The sequence below is a fragment of the Castor canadensis genome, chromosome 11, assembly GCF_047511655.1.
Source record: "Castor canadensis chromosome 11, mCasCan1.hap1v2, whole genome shotgun sequence".
NCBI lineage: Eukaryota > Metazoa > Chordata > Mammalia > Rodentia > Castoridae > Castor > Castor canadensis.
The window spans coordinates 10,764,916-10,779,600 of record NC_133396.1 but is presented as its reverse complement, the minus strand read 5'-3'; the positions used below and the strand labels follow the sequence as shown (position 1 = coordinate 10,779,600).

Below are 14,685 nucleotides of genomic sequence, written 5' to 3'. Positions count from 1 at the left end.
TCTTCAGTTTAGAGACCATTTCTTTTGATGACCAGAAGCTTTTTAGTTTTATGAGGTCCCATTTATCTATGCTATCTCTTAGTTGCTGTGCTGCTGGGGTTTCATTGAGAAAGTTCTTACCTATACCTACTAACTCCAGAGTATTTCCTACTCTTTCTTGTATCAACTTAAGAGTTTGGGGTCTGATATTAAGATCCTTGATCCATTTTGAGTTAATCTTGGTATAGGGTGATATACATGGATCTAGTTTCAGTTTTTTGCAGACTGCTAACCAGTTTTCCCAGCAGTTTTTGTTGAAGAGGCTGCTATTTCTCCATCGTATATTTTTAGCTCCTTTGTCAAAGATAAGTTGCTCATAGTTGTGTGGCTTCATATCTGGATCCTCTATTCTGTTCCACTGGTCTTCATGTCTGTTTTTGTGCCAGTACCATGCTGTTTTTATTGTTATTGCTTTGTAATATAGTTTGAAGTCAGGTATTGTAATACCTCCTGCATTGTTCTTTTGACTGAGTATTGCCTTGGCTATTCGTGGCCTCTTGTTTTTCCATATAAATTTAACAGTAGATTTTTCAATCTCTTTGATGAATGTCATTGGAATTTTGATGGGAATTGCATTAAACATGTAGATTACTTTTGGGAGTATAGACATTTTTACTATGTTGATTCTACCAATCCATGAGCATGGGAGATCTCTCCACTTTCTATAGTCTTCCTCAATCTCTTTCTTCAGAAGTGTATAGTTTTCCTTGTAGAGGTCTTTCACATCTTTTGTTAGGTTTACACCTAGGTATTTGATTTTTTTTGAGGCTATTGTAAATGGAATTGTTTTCATACATTCTTTTTCCGTTTGCTCATTGTTAGTGTATAGAAATGCTAATGATTTTTCTATGTTGATTTTATATCCTGCTACTTTGCTATAGCTATTGATGATGTCTAGAAGCTTCTGAGTAGAGTTTTTTGGGTCTTTAAGGTATAGGATCATGTCGTCTGCAAATAGGGATATTTTGACAGTTTCTTTACCTATTTGTATTCCTTTTATTCCTTCTTCTTGCCTAATTGCTCTGGCTAGGAATTCCAGTACTATGTTGAATAGGAGTGGAGATAGTGGGCATCCTTGTCTGGTTCCTGATTTTAGAGGGAATGGTTTTAATTTTTCTCCGTTAAGTATAATGCTGGCTGTAGGTTTGTCATATATAGCTTTTATAATGTTGAGGAACTTTCCTTCTATTCCTAGTTTTCTTAGAGCTTTTATCATGAAATGATGTTGGATCTTATCAAAGGCTTTTTCTGCATCTATTGAGATGATCAAGTGGTTTTTGTCTTTGCTTCTGTTAATGTGGTTTATTACGTTTATTGATTTTCGTATGTTGAACCACCCCTGCATCCCTGGGATGAAGCCTACCTGGTCGTGGTGAATAATCTTTTTGATGTGTTGCTGAATTCGATTTGCCATTATTTTGTTGAGGATTTTTGCATCAATGTTCATTAAGGAGATTGGCCTATAGTTCTCCTTTTTGGAGGTGTCTTTGCCTGGTTTTGGGATAAGTGTAATACTGGCTTCATAAAATGTGTTTGGCAGTTTTCCTTCCCTTTCTATTTCATGGAACAGTTTAAGGAGGGTTGGTATCAGTTCTTCTTTAAAGGTCTGATAGAATTCAGCAGAGAATCCATCAGGTCCTGGACTTTTCTTTTTGGGGAGACTCTTGATTGCTGCTTCAATTTCATTTTGTGTTATAGGTCTATTCAGGTGATTAATTTCCTCTTGGTTCAGTTTTGGATGATCATATGTATCTAGAAATCTGTCCATTTCTTTTAGATTTTCAAATTTATTTGAATATAGGTTCTCAAAGTAGTCTCTGATGATTTCCTGGACTTCCATGGTGTTTGTTGTTATCTCCCCTTTTGCATTCCTGATTCTACTAATTTGGGTTTTTTCTCTCCTCATTTTAGTCAGGTTTGCCAGGGGTCTATCGATCTTGTTTATTTTTTCAAAGAACCAACTTTTTGTTTCATTAATTCTTTGTATGGTTTTTTTGGTTTCTATTTCGTTGATTTCAGCTCTTATTTTTATTATTTCTCTCCTTCTATTTGTTTTGGGATTTGCTTGTTCTTGTTTTTCTAGGAGTTTGAGATGTATCATTAGGTCATTGATTTGGGATCTTTCAATCTTTTTAATATATGCACTCATGGCTATAAACTTTCCTCTCAAGACTGCCTTAGCTGTGTCCCATAGGTTCCGGTAGGTTGTGTTTTCATTTTCATTGACTTCCAGGAACATTTTAATTTCCTCTTTTATTGCATCGATGATCCATTCTTCATTAAGTAATGAGTTATTTAGTTTCCAGCTGTTTGCATGTTTTTTGTCTTTACTTTTGTTGTTGAGTTCTACTTTTACTGCATTGTGGTCAGATAGTATGCATGGTATTATTTCTATTTTCTTATATTTGCTGAGACTTGCTTTGTGCCCTAGGATATGATCTATTTTGGAGAAGGTTCCATGGGCTGCTGAGAAGAATGTATATTGTGTAGAGGTTGGATGAAATGTTCTGTAGACATCTACTAGGTCCACTTGATCTATTGCATATTTTAGATCTTGGATTTCTTTATTGAGTTTTTGTTTGGATGACCTATCTATTGATGATAATGGAGTGTTAAAGTCTCCCACAACCACTGTGTTGGCGTTTATATATGCTTTTAGGTCTTTCAGGGTATGTTTGATGAAATTGGGTGCGTTGACATTGGGTGCGTACAGATTGATGATTATTATTTCCTTTTGGTCTATTTCCCCTTTTATTAGTATGGAATGTCCTTCTTTATCTCGTTTGATCAATGTAGGTTTGAAGTCTACTTTGTCAGAGATAAGTATTGCTACTCCTGCTTGTTTTCGGGGGCCATTGGCTTGGTAAATCTTCTTCCAGCCTTTCATCCTAAGCATACGCTTATTTCTGTCGGTGAGATGAGTCTCCTGTAAGCAACAAATTGTTGGATCTTCTTTTTTAATCCATTTTGTCAAACGGTGTCTTTTGATGGGTGAATTAAGTCCATTAACATTAAGCGTTAGTACTGATAGGTATGTGGTGATTCCTGCCATTTAGTTATCTTAGTTGTTTGAAGGTTTGATTGTGTGTACCTAACTTGATGTTACTCTCTACTGTCTTGCTTTTTCTTATCCTGTGGTTTGGTGCTGCCTGCCTTTTCATGGTTAAGTTGGGTGTCACTTTCTGTGTGCAGGATCCCTTGCAGAATCTTTTGTAATGGTGGCTTTGTGGTCACATATTGTTTTAGTTTCTGCTTATCATGGAAGACTTTTATTACTCCATCTATTTTGAATGATAGCTTTGCTGGGTAGAGTATCCTGGGGTTGAAGTTATTTTCATTCAGTGCCCGGAAGATCTCACCCCACGCTCTTCTTGCTTTTAATGTTTCTGTTGAGAAGTCTGCTGTGATTTTGATGGGTTTACCTTTGTATGTTACTTATTTTTTCTCTCTTGCAGCCTTCAATATTCTTTCCTTAGTTTCTGAACTTGTTGTTTTAATGATGATATGTCGTGGAGTAGTTCTATTTTGATCTGGTCTGTTTGGTGTCCTGGAGGCCTCTTGCATTTGTATGGGAATATCTTTCTCTAGATTTGGGAAATTTTCCGTTATTATTTTGTTGAATATATTACGCATTCCCTTCGCTTGCACCTCTTCTCCTTCTTCGATGCCCATGATTCTCAAGTTTGGTCTTTTGATGGAGTCAGTGAGTTCTTGCATTTTCTTTTCACAGGTCTTGAGTTGTTTAATTAATAGTTCTTCGGTTTTTCCTTTAATTACCATTTCATCTTCAAGTTCTGAGATTCTGTCTTCTGTTTGTTCTATTCTGCTGGATTGGCCTTCCGTTTTGTTTTGCAGTTCTGTTTCGTTCTTTTTTCTGAGGTTTTCCATATCCTGGCATTTTTCTTCTTTATTGTTGTCTATTTTTGTCCTGAGTTCATTTATCCATTTATTCATTGTGTTCTCTCTTTCACTTTGGTGTTTACACAGTGCTTCTATGGTTTCCTTTATTTCTTCTTTTGCTTTTTCAAATTCTCTATTTTTATTGTCTTGGAATTTCTTGAGTGTCTCCTGTACATTTTGGTTGACCCTATCCAGTATCATCTCTATAAAATTCTCATTGAGTACCTGTAATATGTCTTCTTTTAAATTATTCTTGTGGGCTTCATTGGGTCCTTTGGCATAGTTTATCTTCATTTTGTTGGAGTCTGGATCTGAGTTTCTGTTCTCTTCATTCCCCTCTGGTTCCTGTACTAATTTTTTGCTGTGGGGAAACTGGTTTTCCTGTTTTTTCTGTCTTCCCATCATTGTCCTTGGTGTTGTTATTGTCCCTGTACTGTGTGTAATTAAGTATTTTCTAGCTTGTAATAATAACAATGGTAATATTGAGAATGGAAGAGTGAGCTGAGATGGAAAGCAAGAAGTTAAAGAAAGGGGGAAAACAAATATACAGACAAGAGGGAGAAAGCAGAACAAGGTATCAGACAAGAGAGTTTCAAAGGTATAAACAGGGAGTGTTAGTGTACTAATCGACAGTAAACTGAACAGACAATAGAGTGACAGAGAGAGGATTGAAAATCAAAGATAAAAAAATTAAAAATAAGTATATGAAAGTAATATCTATTTATAAAAATGAATTAAAATAAAATGGAAAATAGAAAATTAAAAAAAAAAAAAAAAAACAAAAAACCAAAAAACTTCCAAGTTTATATGCAATGCAATTTCAGTCTTAATAATTTGGATGTCCGTCTCAATCTCCAGTCCTGGAGTTGGTGCCTCAGATGTTGTTCTGTAGTTGTCTCATCAAAGGGGATGCATAAAGTAGAACAAAACTATACTCACACACACACAGAAGATAAAAAAAAAGTCCCACCAAGTGTCCCCAGTTCAAATGCAATACAGTTTCAGTAAGTTTTTCGGCTTGCAGGTGTAATTCAGTTGTTCTCTCATCAAAGGTAGGGAGAAAAAGAAAAAAAAGCATCTGGAGGCAGTTCTGAGAGTGGTATCTGCAACTGTGGCTTGCCTGCCTGCTGCTCTCCGCCTGTAGCTGGCGGCGTTATTTATGCAGATCTCTGGGGTGAGCTAGCACTCACCTGGTCCCACAGGCTTTGTTTGCTCAGAGTTCTCCTGTGCGGCGGCCTCTGCTACAGGCTTTCCTCTTTCCAAGCACTGGGAAAGGTGCCACTGCCCCGCGTTGTCAGGCCTGGGTGTTTATTTACAGTTCACGTGGGAAGTGGGTCTTCCCTCCTCTCACAAGCTTCCCTGCTCCTGGTTGCTGGGCGCGCCCCGCTCCTGCCAGAGCCTCTCCGGCCCGCCCGGCTCGTTTATTTACAGTCCCGGGAAGGATTCCCTTCCCCCAATCTTCAGCGCTCAGGGCGCCCCACCCTCTTTCCACCGTGTCTTAACTGTTCTTATTGCTTAGTACTCAGTTTCTCTTTTTTTCCCGGGTGGAGGTCAGTCTGTCCAGGGGGCTATGCTGCTCTGGCCCAGGCTTGTCTGTGGGGGAACCGCGGTACCGCGAAGCTCACCTGGTCCGCGTCTTCCCAAGCCGTATGGGCGCCGGCCCCTGGCGGCCCTGGGGGCCCTCCTCGGTTCTCCGTTTAACGTGAAGTGGAGATTCTCTGCGCCGGCTGGAGGTGTGGAGGGGTCAAAGTTATGCCTTTTCTCGGTGATTATGCCTGCAAAGTGTGTCTCCAGCGTCTCTCCAAGATTTCACTATAGGAGGCTCGCTTTCTGCTTCCTCCCTCTAGCCGCCATCTTGGAGTTCCCTGACATTTTCTATTAACTGACAGTGAACAGAGTAATCTATACACTTTCGCTTGTTTTTCCTTTAGTGTGGATACTGATAATTGATGTTTTTGATGGGTAGATTTGGGGTGTCTGGATATGATTTTTGGAAAACAAAGCAAAATTGCAAGTGGTTAGCTACTGGTTGTCTTCTGTCTTCTTTCTAGGCCACATTGTACATTGACTCTTATGAGTCACTGTGTTCTATACTGTGTGTGCAGAAGTAAGGCTGGGAAGTGAGAGGACAGGTACACATATTATTGCCAATCTGCTGCCTAATGAAGAGTTAATTGTGCCATAGTGTGAAGGACCTTGAATTACCGAAATGATAAAGTCCATTCAGCAAAGGACATTTTCTATGTCCTTTGGTTAAATTTCAGATATGTAATATACTGTTTTCATTTCTGTTTCCTCCAGTGACTTATTGTCTTAAATACTAGTTTCCTTTTAATCAAACATGCACTAATTTATCTGAGAATCTCAAGAAAAATTTAATTTTTTCTTGTTCTCAGTTGTAAACCAGTCAACAAATATTCATGGATTGCTGACAGTGTATGCGTTATGGTCTAGTTTACGGGTATGGTTCCTCCTGCCTTTTTTTCAATGTTATACTAATTGAGAGTGGAGTTACTTTGAAGTTCTGGACAAAAACAAACACATTGAAAGATTTTTAAAATTTCCTTCTACCCCAAAGAGTTGATGCTGTTCTACCTACTCAGTCAAGAAGACAGGAGAATTTGAGTAAGTCTTTTTTTCCCTCTTTGGTACTGGGGTTTGAGCAAAGGACTTTGTACTTACAAGGTAGGCACTCTACCATTTGAGCCATACCTCTGGTATTTGAAGATAAGGACTCACTTTTTGTCCAGGCCCACCTGGACTGTGATCCTCCTGTTTTATGACTTACGTTGTCGCTCAGATGACAGTCTCATTCCACTATGCCCAGTTATTGGTTGGGAACGGGTCTCACTAACTTTTGCCTGGACGCTCTTTGAACTATAATCCTCCTGATCTCAGACTCCCAAGTAGTTAGGATGACAGGTGTGAGCCACTGGCACCTGCCTGAGTGGATCTTACATATTTCTTTTCAAAATATGAATATTAAGTCAGAAAAACAAATAAAGAACTAAAGCCAGAACATTACCAACAGCCACAAACACACTAAGATAGTCTTCTGGATCAACTCAAAGTAGTAGTGGTACCAATATTTTCTGATTGTTAGAATCTGATTAATAGAAGAAACACAGAGAAGAAGCAGAAAGTGGCCATCAGTTGGCTTTTCTTTAATATTTATGATCATAAATAAAAATGTATTAGGGAAGAGAATAATTATCTCCTTATGTGATTATCTAAACAGTAATTTTTTTCATTTTCATAAACAGAAAAAAGGCATCCCTCTATAAAATCACGGATTGTTATTAAATTGCCTAGACTAATGCTTGTACTGTTTTACTATTTGCAAATGTTTTACCTATTGTCGCCAGTAATTTTGTATGATCATATTCCAAAATTAATAAACGTAATATTTGGTTTACATGTATTTTTCCTTAGCCCTATTCTAAAGAGTTATTTGTTTTTCCAAAACAACTTTAGTAGTCATGCTTTCTACTTTTAATTTGTACTTAACACTTCATTTCATTTCTGACCATTCATGTGTTCTGTGTTTACTTACCTCACTTCAGGCAAGTCTGTTTTCCTTTCTGTTTTATGGAAACCTTCACCATCTGTTCACAATGCCATAATAGCCTGCTATGGAGTTTAGGATTATAGGGGTAGGGGGATGGGTTAGCAAAGTTTAAAAAGAAAAAGTGAATTATGCCAATAGAAAGTGAAGTTAATTAATGGAAAACCATCAGGTTTATAAAACACTTTTATTGGATACTGTAAAATGAAACATAAATTTCCTAAAGTGTATTTTTATGCATTGTATTAATATTATGAAGTCCTTTTCTGTTTGCAGAATGATTGGTCTTTCCAATTTTAACACTGTTATCTTATATATAAATCAGATCAGTTTGGGGAAAGAAGCATTATACTAAGAAGAAATGAAATAAATTGAAACATTTCACCCTAGAAGACATATGAACAGGCATGAAAACGTGCCCAATTATCATTATTCATTAAGAAAATACAAGTTTAGACCACAGTGAGCTATTCTTCTATACTCACGAAGATACTAATAATACAATTTTTAAGGATGAAGAGAAAACGAAACTCATATATTGGCAGTGGAAATGTAAACTTGTAAAGCCACTTTGGAAAATACATTGGCAGTTCTCTTATTAAGGCAGACACAAGTTTTGCATATAACTGAGAATTTCCACTTGTAAGCCTTCACCCAAGAGAAATAAAATATATGTCCACACAAAACATGAATAACCACATTCATAGCATTATTACTCATAAGAGCCAAACAGTGGAAACAACTCAGATGTCCGCTAAATAAATGGTGAATAAAGTGTGGTGATTCCATGAATGGAATACTCCTTGACAATGATAAGATAAGGCACTGACAGAATCTACAACTGTGATGAACCTTAAATGCATTATGTTAAATGAAGTATACCAGGTGTCAAAAAAATCACATAGTAGTATTATTTGACTTCTATGAAATATCCAAAATACAAAATACAAAGCTACAGTGTTTATTTGAGAGCGAGGAGTTAACAGCAAAGAAGCATAGGGAATCTTAGTGTCATGATCGAAACACTGTAAATTTGCATTATTATGGCAGATGCACAAGAACAGACATTTACTACAAATCATGGCATTGTATGCTTCAGTGGGATTGAGCACTGTATCCATTCTTATATGGTTTAAGCATGGAAAGAAAGGCTAGCTCTTTTCTTAGAAAAAGACTTGCTAGGGGCTCATTGATTCTGTGTCTCTGTGCCACCTGCTCCCACTGTGAAAACTTTATGACCAATAAAAACAGGAAATATGCCATTCCTGGAGCTCAGGTTTTACATTTTCCTGCCCCAAAGGACAACATAAAATCCATGTTAACCTTAGATTTTATATATTTCAGGTGCTCAAAACAGGGCACAGTGTGATGCAGAGAACTTAAAAAGCAGAGCATTTGACCTCAGCATCCTGAAATCAGGTGTGGGCAGAAGGAAACAAGACACCTGGTAATTAAGAAAAATCCAAGGCCAGAAATAATAAATACAGCAGAGAACCATCCGGTAAGTGTTACCAGAGATGTCAAGCAGTGGACTTCAATGTGTATCCCTGTCCTATTTAATGGGAACTACATGTGTTAAAATTGAAGTGAGATCTCTCAAATTAAATTCATCCCTCCTTTTTTTTCTGTATTTGTTATAGCAGCAACTTTCAAATCCCCTTCTCTGTGGTAATTTTGTAGTATAGCAGGTCACTATGTTTTTTCTTTCTCAACATGCATTTCTGGGTGCTGACTCTGTAGGACACACTGCAGATGGAATGCAAAGAGTATTGGATATCCTTGCTCTTTTCTGTAAGTAACTGCAATAAAACAGGAGACTACATGTTAGCAGGCCAGAGAGTGGTGAATGGTTGTTCCTAAATGCTTATCAAGTCATTGCTCTTAGGCCAGTTGCTTCAAAATTGTTTAACAAATAACTGTCAGTTTCCCCTCATCCTACTATGCTGTTTCTACTCAGTGTATTCCCAGGACCAGCATTTCCTGGAAGCTTGTTAGAAGTGTTGAATCATCAGCTCCACCTTAGACCTACCGAATCAGAATCTGAAGATTTAGTAATTTTCCTGGTGATTCACATGCAAATTAAAGATTGATCTGGACTGTAGAATTAGATGTTTCAGGTATGAGATTATGCAGATGTGTATGTTTTTGATGCACTGGTTAATGGTTTAGGGCATTGAATTCTGATATTTGTCTTTCTGAACCTGGCTTATTTCACCTAACATAATGATTCCCATTTCCATCCAATTTCTTGCAAATGATATAACTTCATTCTTCTTTATGGCTGAATAATACTATGTGGTGTATATATACTACATTTTCTTTATCATTTCATGTTAATAGACACCTAGGCTGATTCCATAGCTTGGCTATTGTGAGTAATGCTGCAATAAATATGAGTGTACAGGTGTCTCTCTTGTATCCTGATTTGTATTCCTTCAGATATATGCCCAGGAGTGGAACTGTAGGATCACATGATTGTTCTATTTTTTTAGTTTTATGAGGACTCATCATACTGATTTTTTCCATAGTTGCTGGACTAAGTTACATTCCCACCAACAGTACATAAGGTTTCCTCCTCCACACACCCTGTGTACGCACCAGCATTTGTTGTTGCTTATTTCTTCGTGATAGCCATTCTGTCTTGGGTGAGATGAAATCCCAGTGTCATTTTGATTTCCTTTATGGCTAGGAATATTGAACATTCCTTTGTGTATTTATGTGCCATTTGTACTTCTTTTGAGAATTGTCTGTTCAATTCATTTGCCCATTTATAATTGGACTATTGGTTCTTTTTGTGCTCAGTTTTTTGAGTTCTTTATGTATTCTGGTTTTTAATCCCTTATCAGATGAATAGCTAGAAAAGATTTTCCTCCATTCCATAGGCTCTTTCTTCATCCTATTCACATGTGTAATCTCACATACTTATCATTTTGAAGGGTAAAAATATGTAATATTGACTCTCTTAGCAAGTTTCAGGAATTCAATACTTTGATATTAAGTCTAGTTACTATGTCATAAAATAGATAATTCCTGTCCATGAAATTTTGTGTCAGTTGATCAAAGTCTCTCCAATTTACCTTCCCCAAGATCCTGGTAACAATTCGGAAATGGGTAGTTTTAACAGAGCTCCAGAGGGTTCTTAGCTCGGATTGTCTAGAGAAGGCTGTTATCATAGAAGACAGGAATTGCAGAGTGTGCCCAGTATGGGTGTGATTGTGTTACCCCTGAATGGTAAATGGGAGAGAACTGGAGAAAGCAATTGCACATAAGCCAAGGTACTGAAGCAGCATTACTTGTGACCTGCAGGAGTAAAAACACCTGGAGCTTCTATGATGGCACCAAGAGCAATAGAGTTTAGAGAAAGGAGTGAATAGCCCACTCCTAGGTGAATAGCCCACAAGCTAAATGCAGATTACAGAGTTTCACTGATAAGCATATGAAATATGAAATTATTGGATGCTTGGGGAAAGAATGACATAATCAGTGAAGTAAAATGTAAATATAAAGTTTAGGAAGCATTAATTTCTCAATAGGGCTTGCCATGGATGAGACAAGGCAAAGGCAGTGGTCTTGAGTTTGAACCTGGTTTATCTTTTCATATATTTAAGGCACTGCTTTGTCATCAAGATCACCTCTATACATGCTGAAGGCAATGTGATATCTGCCTACATTTGTTTTTCTTTGATTATTTACTTAAAGTGCTGGAATAACAATTCCTTTTGACTACAGCTGTTTATTGGAATGACTCCAAGACTAAGAAAGGAGAAATATGAAAGTTAAAGAATTAGATAGCTCCTAGGTTTTGTTGTTTCCTATGAGAAGATAATGCTGGAACCAACACAGAAAGGCAGGATCATTGAGAGATAATGACATGTGGAAGTGGTAATAGGCCAGAGGAAGACATGGTGGAAGACTGTAAAGCATTTCCTGCAAAGGAAGACATTGCTCGTTCTCATGAGGAAGGTCATACCCTGAACAAGAGGATTTCCTTTGCTGCTGAGAGAAAGAGTACAAGAATAATGAGAAGCCAATGAAAGTGTTTGATGGACTACTCCAAGGTCTACAACTCCCAGAAAGGATGATTGCTTTCTTTTTTTTTTTTTTTCATTTTTCTTTTATTATTCATATGTGCATACAAGGCTTGGTTTATTTCTCCCCCCTGCCCCCACCCCCTCCCTTACCACCCACTCCACCCCCTCCCGCTCCCCCCCCTCAATACCCAGCAGAAACTATTTTGCCCTTATCTCTAATTTTGTTGTAAAGAGAGTATAAGCAATAATAGGAAGGAACAAGGGGTTTTGCTGGTTGAGATAAGGATAGCTATACAGGGCATTGACTCACATTGATTTCCTGTGCGTGGGTGTTACCTTCTAGGTTAATTCTTTTTAATCTAACCTTTTCTCTAGTTCCTGGTCCCCTTTTCCTATTGGCCTCAGTTGCTTTAAGGTATCTGCTTTAGTTTCTCTGCATGATTGCTTTCTTCAACAACAAGAATTTGATTTCTGCCCAGAGAAGATCATTTACACAATGCAGGTAGTTATTTATGGGTCTCATCTATGATTCTGGAGAGAAGTGATTAAAAGAGGGGAGAGAAATATTTTTGAACTGTCTCTTGGCTTTTCATGCTGAATAGACTTGAGATATATTATTTGGCAATTACTAGATTTATGAGGCTTTGGAACAAACTCAAATTCATGTTCCCATTTCTTTGGCTATGTTTATCCTGAAATTTTGAAGCCTGGATATGTCTTTGCAACTCTACCCAGGTTTCTGAGCACATTCAGTGAAAATTAGATAAATGTGTCTCTGTCATCCTGAAAAACAGTGTCTTCAGCAACTGGTTACTCAATGCTTTATGTCAGTGCTTTTCTTTGTCTTGTTAGCTCCTGAAGACATAGAAGTCATGGTAGCCATCTTTCACAAGTCCTCTGCAGAGACCCATTTCTAACCCCAGGAAGATAAGCTCTTCCATGGCTTCCCTATCCTCTCTCTGGACTCACTTCTGTTGTCTTATAAATGTTTTATGTAAACTTACATCTTCTAAAGAAAGAAGTGTTCCTTTTTGGTATCATTGTGATCCTTTCAATTATACCCTTGTTCCTATATACTGTCCCTTTTTCCTCTAAGACAGTGACCCATCAATGACCCACTTCTCTCCATATCTGCAGACTTTTCTTCTCTACCAGCTTCTTCGTTTCATTTCCAAGCATGAACAAATGTCTGCCATTTCCAAAATCCATTCTTTGACCTTGCACTTCCTTTCAGCTACTGCCTATCACTCTCCTACCCTTAATAGGCTTAAAAACTTGAAATCTAAGAGTGTTCTAATTACAAAAGAAATAGAGGACCGAATACTCACAATATAGAGGTAAGAATAGAGAAAGGGAAAGAAAAGGCGGAACCATAGAACCAATAGCTAGAGATAACCATTGTCAATCAATTCTATATAGTTCTAATGTATTTCTATTTGTAATAATACTTTAGGAATATAAAATGGATCCATACTGTTCATACAATTTTATACTGTGAATGTTACACTTGAATATCAAATGTGTTAAAGAATGTTCAAGTACATTGCATTTCAAATATGATGCCCTCTTCAGTGGGGTAGCTAGATAATATTTTTAACCATTAACTAATGTGTGTCTTCAATATATACCCTTCTTGACACTGCCTTATACCTTGTACCTGCTTATCTCAGCCTAATTCTCTCTTCAAACAGGAATCTGTGCAAACCAGGTTTAATGCTCTTAACTGGCTTTGTTACAGCAGAAGTGCACACAGAATTTTAAGAGACTTTAATGACTTAAAGCATAGACACTAGAGATAATAAAAAAAAATCAATTTTGAGTTCAGGAGTCTTCCAGGAATCTGGGTTTGAAAAGCTCATGTGAGCTGGAGGAATGGTTCAAGTGGTAGAGTACCTGCCTAGCAAGCACAAGGCCCTGAGTTCAAACTCCAGTACAACCATAAAAAAAAATAGAAAAGAAAAACTATACCATAACCATGGGCAGTGTCCATGATAACCATATGTAGGGAATGTAGCATTCCCTTGGACAAAAGTGAGAATTAGAAACTGATCGAGTTTGTGTCTCTGACTCTTTTGAAATAAATCCAGGGCCAGAGGAGATAGAGAATCCATAAATTATATGATGTAAGAATATTTGCAGAGGCAAATTCTTTATGATAAGTGAGAATTAAGTGGAAAAGGAAGTGAAGCAGATTCTGTAGTCTCAGGCTGGCTTGGGAGAAGGGTAAGGCTTACTCTGACTTTAACCAAGAATATGGTGTGAGGAGAGAAAAGAAGTGTTGGCTGAGCCAAAGGGACTTGAATCAGAGGAACATGTCCTAGGAAATCAGCATGAGTGGCTACACACAGGACAAGCTACCCCTAAGGACAGCTCAGTTGATGTAAGGTAAAGGGATAACCTGAGCCAAGACTAAGCCAGATAAATTAGTTGTGAATTACAGTACTCACAAATGGCTACCCACAATCTATCGCCTTGCCATCCCCATTCTACTGAAGAATTTTATAACTAAGAAATGGCTGCAGGGTAAGAAAGGATAATTTCTTGACTATGTTGCCTTCTTCTTAGCCGAGGGAAAAAATGAGCAAAGAAAATAAAGTGACTTCTTTGCACAACTGAGTCATGTCTTACAAGAATTTGCCTGCTTTATTGATAAAGGTTTGACTTCATTTTTTAAAACAATCAGCAATTCTTGAAATTTATTTTGCTTCCAATTGGTCTCAATTATTATAAGTGATGCATAGCCAACCCTCTTTCTTCATTCTCTCAAGAGAAATTGCTGGCCTTCAGCTAATTTTTCAACCTAGTGCAACCTGTTTTTTCTTCTTTCTGTTTCAGCAAAATTCCTCCAGTGAACTCCATCTTGCCAAATTGACCCATCATAGTATATATACAGCTGACCTTAATTCTTTATCTGACATGGAGGCATATTCCCTTCTGAAACTCTCAACTATTGCAGTTATTTGACTCCGAAATGTCCCCCAAGGGACATGTGTTAAAAGTTTTGATGCCAGCCTATGAACTAGGAGAAGGTGGTGCTACCTTTAGGAAGTGGGACATGTTTTGAAGGGAGTGGACTCGGGTGCTGTATTTTGTTCCTGACCCCTCTTTCTCTTTCTCCTTCCTGGCCACCATGAGGTGAGCCATGTTGAT

The 14,685-nt window shown here is 37.7% G+C and overlaps 1 protein-coding gene across 3 annotated transcripts in view; it reads left to right on the top strand.

Moving 5' to 3' along the window:
* Positions 1–14,685, top strand: part of Kcnj16 (potassium inwardly rectifying channel subfamily J member 16) — a 208,702-nt gene that overhangs the window by 104,566 nt on the left and 89,451 nt on the right. For all 3 annotated transcript variants that reach the window (XM_074045250.1, XM_074045249.1, XM_074045251.1), the window contains one exon: positions 8,849–9,005. The gene's annotated coding sequence lies outside the window, so the exon portion shown is untranslated. The remainder of the gene's footprint in view (positions 1–8,848; positions 9,006–14,685) is intronic.